Raw genomic sequence first — 12,283 nt, forward strand, 5'->3', positions numbered from 1 at the left:
GCCCCTTGGGCTGCTATCATCTGGGATTTGAAGCTCGGTAACACACACTGTATGTCTCCTTCTTTCAAATCATAAAACACCCTTGCCCACGCGTCCCTAGTGGTGTGAATTGGAAATTTACGGATACTCAAGTAGAATTCGTAATTATCGAGAGGACTTGTTTGACTCGGTTCGGCCAACTCTTGTGGCTAGGGCCTGTCTCTTTTACATAAATGTTCCGTCAACCACCATTGGAGTAAGATGTTGCAACCTTGGAAAAATGGGAACCCGTTCTTGCACAGACTCAAGGATCGGTAGATGTCGGATAAGATGACTGGGGCCAAGCAGCAGTATTTCTTTTATTCAGATTTTCTACCGACTCCTCTAAACATGACATTCACTACCATCACTACCCGGGTGTCGATTTCTTTTCCTTCGTCTTTAGGGAACACCATAGTTCCCAAGAGGCATGCAGAGAAAGCGATAGTTTGAGTCTATCTCCAGGTACTGTAGTCATAAAACTCTTTCGGGAATATTCTGAAATAATTGTCGTGCCCCCATCTCTCGAAAAATCTCATTAATGGAATGTCGTGGGTCTCTAACCAATCTGCATTCACTAGGAATAATATGTCTCTTAGTTCAGTCTTGGTTGGCCTATCTGGTAGGAGAATGTGATGGTCGGGACATTTTTTCCTTTTGCCACACGTCCCAATCGTGTCAAGGCAGTCTTTGATCTCTTCTAGTGTGGGCGTTATTTTGACGTCTCCAAATCGAAAGACCATCTTCTCATCGTCCCAAAATCGGGTGATGACCTCAATAAACGTGGGCCATACCTTGAAGTTCATTATCGAAGGTAAGTGACCCAAGTAAATCGAGATTTCTCTCTTCTGACACTCCTTAAGATTGCACCACCACACTCGAAGGATATCAGGCGCCTGGGTGACCATTTTGAAGTGAAGGAATCGACTTGACATCTACAAAAACATACAACTAGTTAATTTTCAATCACCCCGATATAACAACTAGTTAAACACGCAATACATCCTTCAAATTTAAACAACAAACACGAACGTCCTATCGAGCCGTAGTCTCTTGGGACTCAAGGTGGACTTTTCTAATGGGCCTGACACTCCTTGGGTGTCGGGTCGTCTTAGGCCAATGCGCTATTTTTCGGGATTGGGTTTCGCTCTAACTTAGTTTGACTAAGAGTGGGTTATATTTAAAGTGGAATGAGTAACCCAAGCGGACTACTTGGGCTGGGACAATTAACGATCGTTGACTCTGAAGTAGTCAACTACACTCGTCAGGGTGCCCCGATAAAATCGTTGGTTAACGAATGACTGGGAACCCGCATAATCGTCCTTTAGTGGAAATGAAATAATTGTCGTTTGACGGAAGTATGATATGCATGAAATGACAATACATGAAAGATTTAAACTATTTCGCACAAATAATAAATAAAACAGATTAAACAAGCAGTCAAACAATCAAATCTTGTGGTTAGAACTTTAATAGTCCCTAGTGGAGTCGCCATTTCTGTTTTATTTAAAAAAATACTACTAGCTATTTTGTTTTAAAAAATGGTTTTGAAGATGACTTGGTTTTGAAAAATCAATTAATCTTATTGTTTAAGAAAAATCGAATTTTCAAAATTATGGAGTCGCCACTTGATTTTGATAAAATCAAGAAAAATTTCAAAAGATTTAAAACAGATTAAAATCGATTGAAAAGGTTCGAAGTTCAATGTACATCCCGAGAAGGTGTTACGCCCTCGGGATGCCCGCTAACTTGCGGTTGACCAGCGATTTGACTAAATGACTTTTAAGATAAAATATTTTAGTTAAGTAAAGAGAAAATTTATTTTAATATTTTTCTATTTCATTATTATTATTATTATTATTATTTCTAAAGGGAGATATTTTGAGGGAATTAATTTAAGGAAAACTAAATAGTGATAAAAGTAAATAAAAAAAATAGTAAAATTTAAATAATGAAAAATGGCTACCCTTTAGGGGATTATTAAAATTCTACCAAGATATTAAATAATTCAAACAAATAAATAATAGAGAAAGAAATATTTGAACTTGGGCTTGATTGCCCAAATTCTTTCATTTGGGCTTTGGCCCACCTGTCCTAATTTATTTACTTAGATTTGGGCCTTTTATAAAAACCTGCAGAAACAAATGGCCCTTGGGCCTGTTAATAAAAAAGGGACTGAAGGGCGCTGGCCCAATTTCCTGAAAAAGGAGACATAAGGTATACAAACGATGTATACTGTTGTATACGGTGTATATCCGGTCCATTTTTGACCTCTTGAGCCCTGCACCTGTTTGAATATATATTTTCCGTACTTTTCCCGGTATTGACCTGCGTATTTGTACCTGTATCATTTTTTAAACTTACTTAACAAGTGTATATCATCGCCCGATAATGTATACGGGCTGTACCCTACGTCCGCATTATTTGCCTAATCCCGAATTTTAATTAGAATAGGCTTCCCTCTACGTTCCCCCGCCAATCATATTTTTTAAGCATATATGTAGTATGTCGTCCCTGTATATAAATGTATACAGGCTGTATATCAGCCTGTTTTTCAACTTTCGAAAGTTGAAAACTCCTTTTCAGCAAGGTATTTTCACTGCCATCATCCCAGATTTTTGAGCTCGGAGTTCCTATGCATTTTTGACCTGTATATCATGGTATAAAACATGTATATGGCTGGTGTACAACTTCTCAACATCTGCAACTGTAATTTCCAGCAACACTGCTGTGGCTCCTCTGCTCCATGAACAAGCAGTTCGACTAACTTAAAGACGGGAAAGACACAAGGAAATGCAAGAGATGAGTCCATCATGGACTCGAAAGGGATTCACATGCACAAGAAAGAAAAATAAAATAAAATGATAAGCAATAGCATCCAATAATAATATCTCCTAACCTCTGATAAAAGGATTGACCGAACAACAAGTAATAAGTATAAAGGAAACCACACGTCAACAAAGCAAAGGGCAGGCAGTGATCATGAGCTTGGCAAATGCTAAAGGGAGAAAGAAAATTAAGGGAGAAATCATAGTGATCAAACACTTATACTACAAAACCTCATTTTTAACAAATGGATATGTAAATTTAAAGTCGTAATCAAAGAACGAGTTCAAATGCCACAAACAAGAGATGATCAATAAATCAGCAAAACCAAACTTGGCAACTGCAACATTGGATCACATTTAAGATCAAATTAATTAACTTCTTAGCACCAGCTACACAACACTCGAATAAGCCAAAGTGTATCTCTATGCGATACTAATTTCAAAAGGAAATGAACAAACTTGAACTCAACAGCCTCTCCCCACCAATTTTAACTACAAGTCAATCCATTTAAATGAAGAAACTAATAACGTTACACAGACAATCAAAGCAAGATTTAAAGGGATAACGATACTCATTTATGATGCTTGTAAGAGAAATCATCAACAGTAAAGAAAAGAGGGAAAGCAATGAAATCAATACTACCATATCTGACAAACATGAGGATGATTCGAATATGATTTGCAAGAAGAAAGGAAAGAAACATCATATGGATCGGAGATGTATTTTGATAGACTAAATTTCCCTTATGCATAACTGAGTTACTGGAAACCATTTCGGCTGACATCAAACACAAAGAAAAAAAAACAAAAAGCGATCCAAAACACGACATGTTTAACTGTATGACATTAATAGAGTTTGATCGCTACTACTATTAGCAACAACAGATTGCTTGAACATGCATCTCAAGGATGCAATTTCCGACAATAAAGAGCATACACTTTATACCCAAACAAACAAATCACACACAAACTTGTGCTATAACGTCTATTAGTTATCCAATCAGTGAGAAAAAATAACAGGTAAAACAAACAGAGGCATTGAAAAAAGGGATAAAATCAACATTAAATTCATAAGGGGGCATTTGAAAACTTCATCCTATTCCTAAACGCAACATTCAGCTGACAAAAGAATTAAGATCAAAAGGAAATTTACCTTTCTTGGTGCAACGAACTAGAACAACACGAGTGGGATAGCAAGCTTCCACCACCGAACTTAGACTCAAACGCGAGACACTAGCAAATCTTCCGTCTATCAGTCGTTTTCAAAGTATTTGCAATGTTTTCTCGAAATTCTTGATATTTCAGTGATAAATAGAAAGAAATTTACTCCGGCAGACCCTTACAATGAAATCTCAACTAAAACTTTCCAACCCAAAATTGCTCCTTTTTTTCCACTTAAATCCCCAACCCCCTTTTCTGGAGAAAAAAAGGGTTTAAATAGAAGAAAGAAATCAGGGTTTCCTCTTTGGGTCAAACCCCACAAGGAACATTGCGTTCTGGCGAGGATGACTGCGACGTCTTGCGTGTTGCAGACCTGCGTGACAACGGCAGGGTGTGAGTCTCTGCCATTCTGTATCATTCACGCGAAATGGAGGGGGAAGGGAGAAGAGCGTGGGGTTGTTGGCGTTTTTCTGTGTTTGCGTCTGGGGGAGGATTTTCTCTGTTTTTTCTGGGTTTGAGTTGATGTGAAGAGGAAGAAGAAGGAAAGGGGGGATGGGTCGGAGCGGGTCAAGGTTTTAATAGAATTGGGTTGGATTTTAAAAATGTGTGTTGGGCCGGTTTTAAGAAAAGAAATGGGATGGAAGTTTGGGCTGGCGAAAGGGATTTGGGCCGGGTCAAGTTGGAAAGGGGAATGGGTTGAATTAAAATTAAAGGGGTTGGGTTGTGAAAGTTAAGAAAGTATGTCAAATGAATAAGTACTATATCGAGTAGTTAATGGTTTTCTAGTTAAGGTGTGAAGGGGCATAGGAATGGTTACTTCGTATCTTACCTAGATGAGTCTTAAGAATGACTCTAGTTAGGAAAAATGATTGATTATGTAAATATGTTCTAAACTTAGGAAGTCTTAAGGATTATTTAGGTAGTATTGAAGAGTTCAATCTTGTACGTTATCTTCTTGATTTACTTAAGTAAGTCTTTTGATAGCCTTTGGTATGATAATGTCATATTATACACACGTTGATGTGGTGATGTCTTGTGAGTGTGTATGTGTCTTATTATATGTATTCTTGAGGGTCATTTAGGTATGTTTAGGAATGTTGTATGGGTGGTCTCTCTTTGTGTTGCTTAAGTGAGTCTTAGGGTAGTTTTTAGTAGGATGATTACGTGATATCAAGTGTCTAAGGAAGAGGTAGGCAACTTTACTGTAGTAGTGAATTCCTTCACAATACAGTGAGTTGAGCTTACTGTTAAGTTGGCATAAAAATGTAATTAATTGTTTAAATGTTATCTTGTGTGTTTCAAGTTGTTAAATGTTTTTCTTGTGATTATAATATGATTTTTAAATGAAAAAAATACATATTTCTAATAAAAGTCCGTTTTCATGATTTTCATGCATTATATCATACTTAAAACATGTGGTTGTACTAATTCATGATTTTATCTATCTCTATAGTTGTTGGTAGGTGAGGAGCATTTGGAAAGTGAAGTCTTAGATTGTAGCATCATTCAAATGAAGTTTAAGTATTTCCTCATTTGACTCGAGGGCATGGATGTCCTTTATGTTTCTTATTGAAGTATTGTAGTAGACCATGTATCTCTATATTAGTATTATGTATGGGCCGTGTCCCAAAAGTATTCTTGTATCTTAAGTTTCATGAGATTGAGACGCAGTATTTTCTATGACTTTATATGAAATATTTTGTAAAGACTATGAAATGTTTTGTAAAAACTTTTAATTCCGCACTATTTTTTACTATGTATATGCGATGAATGATATTAAGAGCTTGTACAAGACCTCCGAGAGGTCAAGTACATCGATTGCAATCCGAGATTGACCCTAAATTCTAGGGTGTGGTTTCGAGATGTGACATTGATCTTCTCTAACCCAAGAATTATAGGAAGGGTTGTGTTCATTGTTATCCATAAGCCGTTCTGGAATCACCTCATCACCTTCAATATGATAATCAAGACCACAACCCCTACCATAGGGAGAAATTGTATTTTCCACAACAAAAAGTTGGAGGATATAAGTTTAAGATGAAGTTGATGGACAAGGTTGGGAGAAGGAAAAGCAGTAACAAATGAATTATGTGTAGTGGATGATGTTCCATGCATAGTACAAGTAGAGTTACATGCCAATGTCGTTGTTGAGTTGATTATTCTTTTGTTTAAACTTCTTAGGGCTCTGATACTATACAAAACGTTTTCAATTATTATATGTGATGTATATGAGTGAATATATATAGATTCTAACTTAAGAGTCCTGTAGTTACACAAGTACAATAACAAAATCAACACAAACTAGGAGATAAGAGACTAATCCTAGTTGGACTACAAACGTTGCACCACTTTCTTCATCTATTGTTAATTTTGCCTAATTCCTTTTCAATTAACCAAACTAGTCCTTTATATCGATAGATACATGTTAAAACTCATTTATTTAAATATAAATAATTAAAATGGGTTACAATTTAATAATAAGATATAAGAATTAAAATAGATTACTATTAAATTGCAAGCGGTAAGAATTCACAAGTGATGTATTAGCCAATACAAGTTTCATTTATTCGTTATAAATGCGCATTATCAAACAAAGGTAAATTTAGCCCAAAAAAAAGAAAAAATTATACTTAATTTGTCATTTTTCCAAAATTAATATTTTTTTTATTTTTATGTTAGTGAAATCTTTTTCCCACAATATTTATTCAAAGATATTAAACTCTAGCTTACTCACTAACTAATTTGTACTTAAGTATTAAATGTAAGTTAGAAAATACACAATCGTTACACAAAATTACATTAGGTTTATCATGCTTAAGTGATATAACTATTGTGATATTATATATTCATTTATCATTTTAAGCGCCAAAATAATATAAGAAAAATTAGATGCACTCTTAACAAGGATATTAGACTAATTTCAGCATGTGGCAAGCCACATGATTTTATTTTCTAATTCATAAAATATAAAAATAATTATAAATTAAATAATATGGAAAAAATATGTTTTTAAAAGAATTTATTATCTATATATGATCAACTACTTACTCAATATAGTCACACACCTAAAGTTTGGAACTATCTCTACGCACGCATGCACACACACATTCACGCACACACACGCATGCACACATTAATTTTAAGAAAAAATACACGTGGATAAGGGAAATAACTACATTTAACCCCTCTACTTGATTGTTTGGCATAAACATTACATTTACTAAAACCATGATGTTTCTATTGCTAGTTTTTCCGAATTCCTTCTCAATTAACCAACAATGCAAGTCCTTTATATAGATTGATGCAAGTCCTTTATATAGATTGATACATGTTAAAACTCATTTATTGAAATTTGAATTATTAAAATGGGTTACAAATTAAAATCACAAGCGACAATAATTAAAATGGGTTACAATTGATTTCCAAAAGACAAGAATTCATAAGTGATGTAATTGACCAATACAAGTTTAATTTATTTGTTCTAAATGTGAATTATCTTCTACAAAATAAAGTAAATATAGACGAATTTTAGTAAAAAAAATCATATTATACATTTGCCATTTTTTCAAAAATAATACGTATTTTCGATTTTATGTTGGTGAACTTTTTTTCCAACAACATCTATTCATAGATATTAACTCTAACTTAATTATTAACTAAATTTGCGTTTAAGTATTAAATCTAAGTGAGAAAAAGCTACACAATATTTACACCAAATCCCATTAAATTTACTATGATTAAGTGATAGAACAATTGTGATATTACATATTAATTAATCATTTTAAGCTCCAAAATAATATAAAAGAAAATAGATACACTATTAACAAGTGAAATATAGTCCGATTTAGACTTATTTTACACTGTATGGTAAGAGTCACGACCCCAAAACAAGTCGTGAGTGAAACCCACACTTAACCTACTAGGTGAGCGAACCAAAAAATTTTAAATCCAACATTTACCAATAGTTTAGCTATGAATAACAAAAATAATGCGGAAGATCAAAACTTATTAATGTAACCAATTAAATAAGATTCTAAAGTTTAACACTTATTATCCCCAAAATCTGGAAATCATCACATCAAGAACATCTATCCTCAAATTACCAAATCTACGAGTATTTAAGAAACCAAAATAAGTAAAAAGATGGTCCATGTTCGAAATTCAAAGATATCAAGACGTGAATGAGAGAATTCAGCACGAGCTAGAAATAATAGCTCACCCTGAACTCTGATGTGCTAGACACTGATTAGATCTGAGGGCGAGTCAAAGTCGATGGTACACTTGCTGCACTCCCTAAAAGAACAAAAAAGAAAATACAAGTATAGGTCAGTACAAGGAACATGTACTGAGTAGGTATCATCGGTCAACTCAAAATAGAAATCAATATATAATGAATAATAGTATAAAATCAACTACTATACCTAACAGGTGGCAAGCAACAAACATATGAACCATTGACAACAACATCACCATAATAGGTACACCATGAATCACAACATCAAGCACACCTGTGAGGACTCATGCCTCCACAACATACTTATATGGAAAATAGGTTCCTTGAGATTAAGTATATTAAGTTACTTCAAGATTCCTTGCCATTAATGTTATTGTGTCGGAACGTGACACTCCGATCCCATAATATCGAGTCGGAACGTGACACTTCGATCCCGTAATACCTTTTCGGAACGTGACACTTCGATCCAATTATCTCATTATTTTATTTCAGCAAGCCTTTTTTATTCAAGGAGTCATTTTAATAGAGAGGGTTCAAGATTAGAAATTCAACACTTTCATAATTTTAGGCCAACCACTAACCACACAATAAAAACATACAACCACGCAATCAAGTACATAGGAGACTCTACAATATCACTCAATACATATCAATCGTTATTTAGAGTTTATCTATCAAATAGAAATAAACCATAACTTACCTCCACCATAGAATCGGAGTCACGCAAGCTACTTTTACAATACTTTTTCTTTCCTCAATGCTTCTGAACATTTCCAATCTATCAAATATATATATGCATATTTATAAGTTAACGAGACTACAGACATCATATTACTCTATGTCTAGCCTAGACCCAAAATTCACCTAACTTTCTGTGTGTGTGTATATATATATATATATATATATATATATATATATATATATATATATATTTTCTAAAATTCAAACCTAAGAGTAAGTCTTAATTCCTCAACTTAGCACAATTTTAATAATAAACATATAATATAATACACCAAATATTTAATTATCTATCTCAATATATCAACCTTTAATTTTTTATATCATAACAAAATTTTATAATATTAAAATTAGGCCACTGGTTACGAAACTAGTGGCAGAATAGTAACACCCTGAAGACAATTTCCTAATTTCCCACTAACATTAATAATTGAAGCCACTCGTCACGAGACCAGTGGCACACATGCATAAATTCTCTTTTTCCAAATTGTTAGTAGCAACCATTTGCATATTAACCCTTAATTCATAATATGATATTCACAATTGAAGCCACTAGTCACGAGGCTAGTGGCACACATGCATTATCATTTAAAAATTCAGTAGTTATACAGAAAACGTACCCAAAAAAATATATGCACGATGTTCTGTTGATGTTCCCGTGATTTTTCTTCGTTCCACCTGCTTTTCTCCGCTTCCCCTCTTTTCTTTTCTTTACAAATTATTTGTTACCCTAATTATTATACTCATCTAATTATAATACTGATAAAAGATACCCACTATTAATTATAATATTATTTTCTTAACCATTAACTAAATAAATTAGTAAAAGTACCCCATTAATTTCATAGTTATAATAACGAATAACCCAAAACACCCATTTAAAATATATCAGAAAAATATATTTACGAAATAAAAAGCTGTAGTAATCAAAATGACTAAAAGAGTCGTTACAATAGATATCAATTTACCCATCGTTCGTCCTTGAACGATAAAAAAGAAAGGCCTACCTGAATCTGTAAAAAGATGTGGATACCTTTATTGCATAATATCCTCACTCACCTAAGTGGAGTCTTCAACTGGCCGATTCTTCCACTGAACCATGATAGATATAATCTCCTTTGATCTCAACATGCGAACCTCCCTATCTATAATAGCAACAGGTTCCTCCTCATAAGACAGATTATCATCAACAAGAACTGAATCCCAACGAATAATGTATTTTCCATCACCTTGGTATTTTTTCAGCATAGACACATGAAATACCGGGTGCACTCCTGACAGTCCAGGAGGCAAGGCTAATTCATAGACCACCTCCCCCATGCGCTTAAGTACTTCAAATGGTCCAATATAACTCGGACTTAGCTTACCTCTCTTATCGCATCTCACCTTTCATGGGTGAAACCTTCAGCAAGACTTGTTAACCCTCCATAAAATCCAAGTCTCTAACCTTTCGATCTGCAAATTCCTTCTGCCTACTCTGAGCTGCTAAAAGCTTTTCTTGAATAAATTTCACTTTCTCTAATGATTCCCTCAGAAGATCAGTACCCCAAGGTCTAACCTGAAATGCATCAAACCAACCAACGAGAGACCTAAATCTCCTCCCAAACAATGCCTCAAATGGGTCCATATCAATACTCGAATGATAGCTATTATTTTACGAAATCTCTTCTAAGGGTAAGAATTTATCCCAATGACCACCAAAATCTATCCTACACGCACGAAGCATATCCTCCAGCACTTGAATCGTTGGCTCTGACTGCCCATCGGTCTGAGGGTGAAATGCAGTACTAAGATCCAGTCTAGTACCTAATTCATCATGTAATGTCTTCCAAAACTTAGATGTAAATTGCGTACCTCTATCTGATATTATGGAATGTGAAACTCCATGTAATCGAACAATCTAAGAGACATAGAGTTTGGCTAACTTCTGGGCATTGTAAGTCATCTTAACCGGAATGAAGTGAGCAGACTTAGTTAACCTGTAAACTATTACACAAATAGAATCAAACTTTCCCAATGTCTTTGGAAGACCAACTATGAAATCCATTGCAATTTTTCCCACTTCCATTCAGGAATGGGCATTCTCTAAAGTGTCCCTCCAGGCCTCTAGTGTTCATACTTTACCTACTGAAAATTTGGGCATTGGGCAACAAAACCAACAGTGTCACGCTTCATTCTGCTCCACCAAAAATGTTGTTTTAGATCACGATACATCTTGGTTTCACCAGGATGTATAGAATACCTTGAACTATGAGCCTCTGTAAGAATAGTGTAAATCAAATCATCCACACGTGGCACACATACCTTTCCCTTAAAGCTTATTGTAGGTAATAGGGTCTAACCTTTCTATAAACATCATCATCATAGATCAATAAGAATTCCATGTGTATAATCCTTTCATTACAATTCATATAAGTGAGGTTAACACATTTACATATTATTTCATAATAAGGCACATCGATAAATCATTCACCACACTTAGAACATTTACATCTTAGTCAACACTTCAAAAAATTAGTCAATACATTTCAATCAACAACATACCAACCCTATCAATCCTAATACAAAGCATACTCCAATACAACATGATGACTTAATCACAATTAATCATAATTGAAGTAATTAATAGGGATCACAAGACTTACCAAGTCTCCTTCATAATTCTTCATCAACGTATTAGCATCAAACCTTAATCCACCCAAATAGCGTGTATTGTCACTTTATAACCATAACCAACATGATAACTAAGCTAATTGAATTACTATATCACAATTCATCAGTATTTCATAGCTTTAAATAAGATACTTAGGTCAATTAACAACATACTTCATAACCTAGACCAACTTCTCAAGAACTAGAATTATAGGACTATAATTCTTCCTAATTTAGTCATAATTGATACAGCAATATCATCTAATAGTAATTCAACCAATAAACAATTCAATTGAACCAATACAATACAATTCATATCAAGATCACAACCTTTGGTTAAGGGGTAAAGTTCATCTTCTACAAACTAGACCAAACCATCAAGCTATATCATAATTAAGTTAGAATACATTGTAGTCTATTATTAATTATCTAAAATAAATCATAAACAATTCAATTTACAACATCAAATTCGTATTGGACGAAAATCCACTTGAAAATCCAACTTCTGAAATCAATTTAATAGAACCCTTTGAGGAAAGAGGTCTCAAAGGTGAAAGAGATCGCATACCTTACTAATAGATGAAGATTGATGGAGGAAATTGACTCTTTTTAGCCCTTAAACCCTCCCTTATCTTGGAATTCAATGCAGTTC

At 34.2% G+C, this 12,283-nt stretch overlaps 1 long non-coding RNA gene across 1 annotated transcript; it reads right to left on the reverse strand.

Moving 5' to 3' along the window:
* Window positions 1-7,993: 7,993 nt before the first annotated feature.
* On the reverse strand, window positions 7,994-12,049 carry LOC138348363 (uncharacterized). Its single transcript, XR_011220939.1, has 3 exons — window positions 9,600-12,049; window positions 8,942-9,019; window positions 7,994-8,300 (listed from the first exon to the last, which is right to left on the reverse strand). It is a non-coding gene; the product is annotated as an uncharacterized lncRNA (long non-coding RNA).
* Between the last annotated feature and the right edge of the window lie 234 nt (window positions 12,050-12,283).

Source organism: Solanum lycopersicum, chromosome 1, assembly GCF_036512215.1.
Source record: "Solanum lycopersicum chromosome 1, SLM_r2.1".
NCBI classification, from domain to species: Eukaryota; Viridiplantae; Streptophyta; class Magnoliopsida; order Solanales; family Solanaceae; genus Solanum; species Solanum lycopersicum.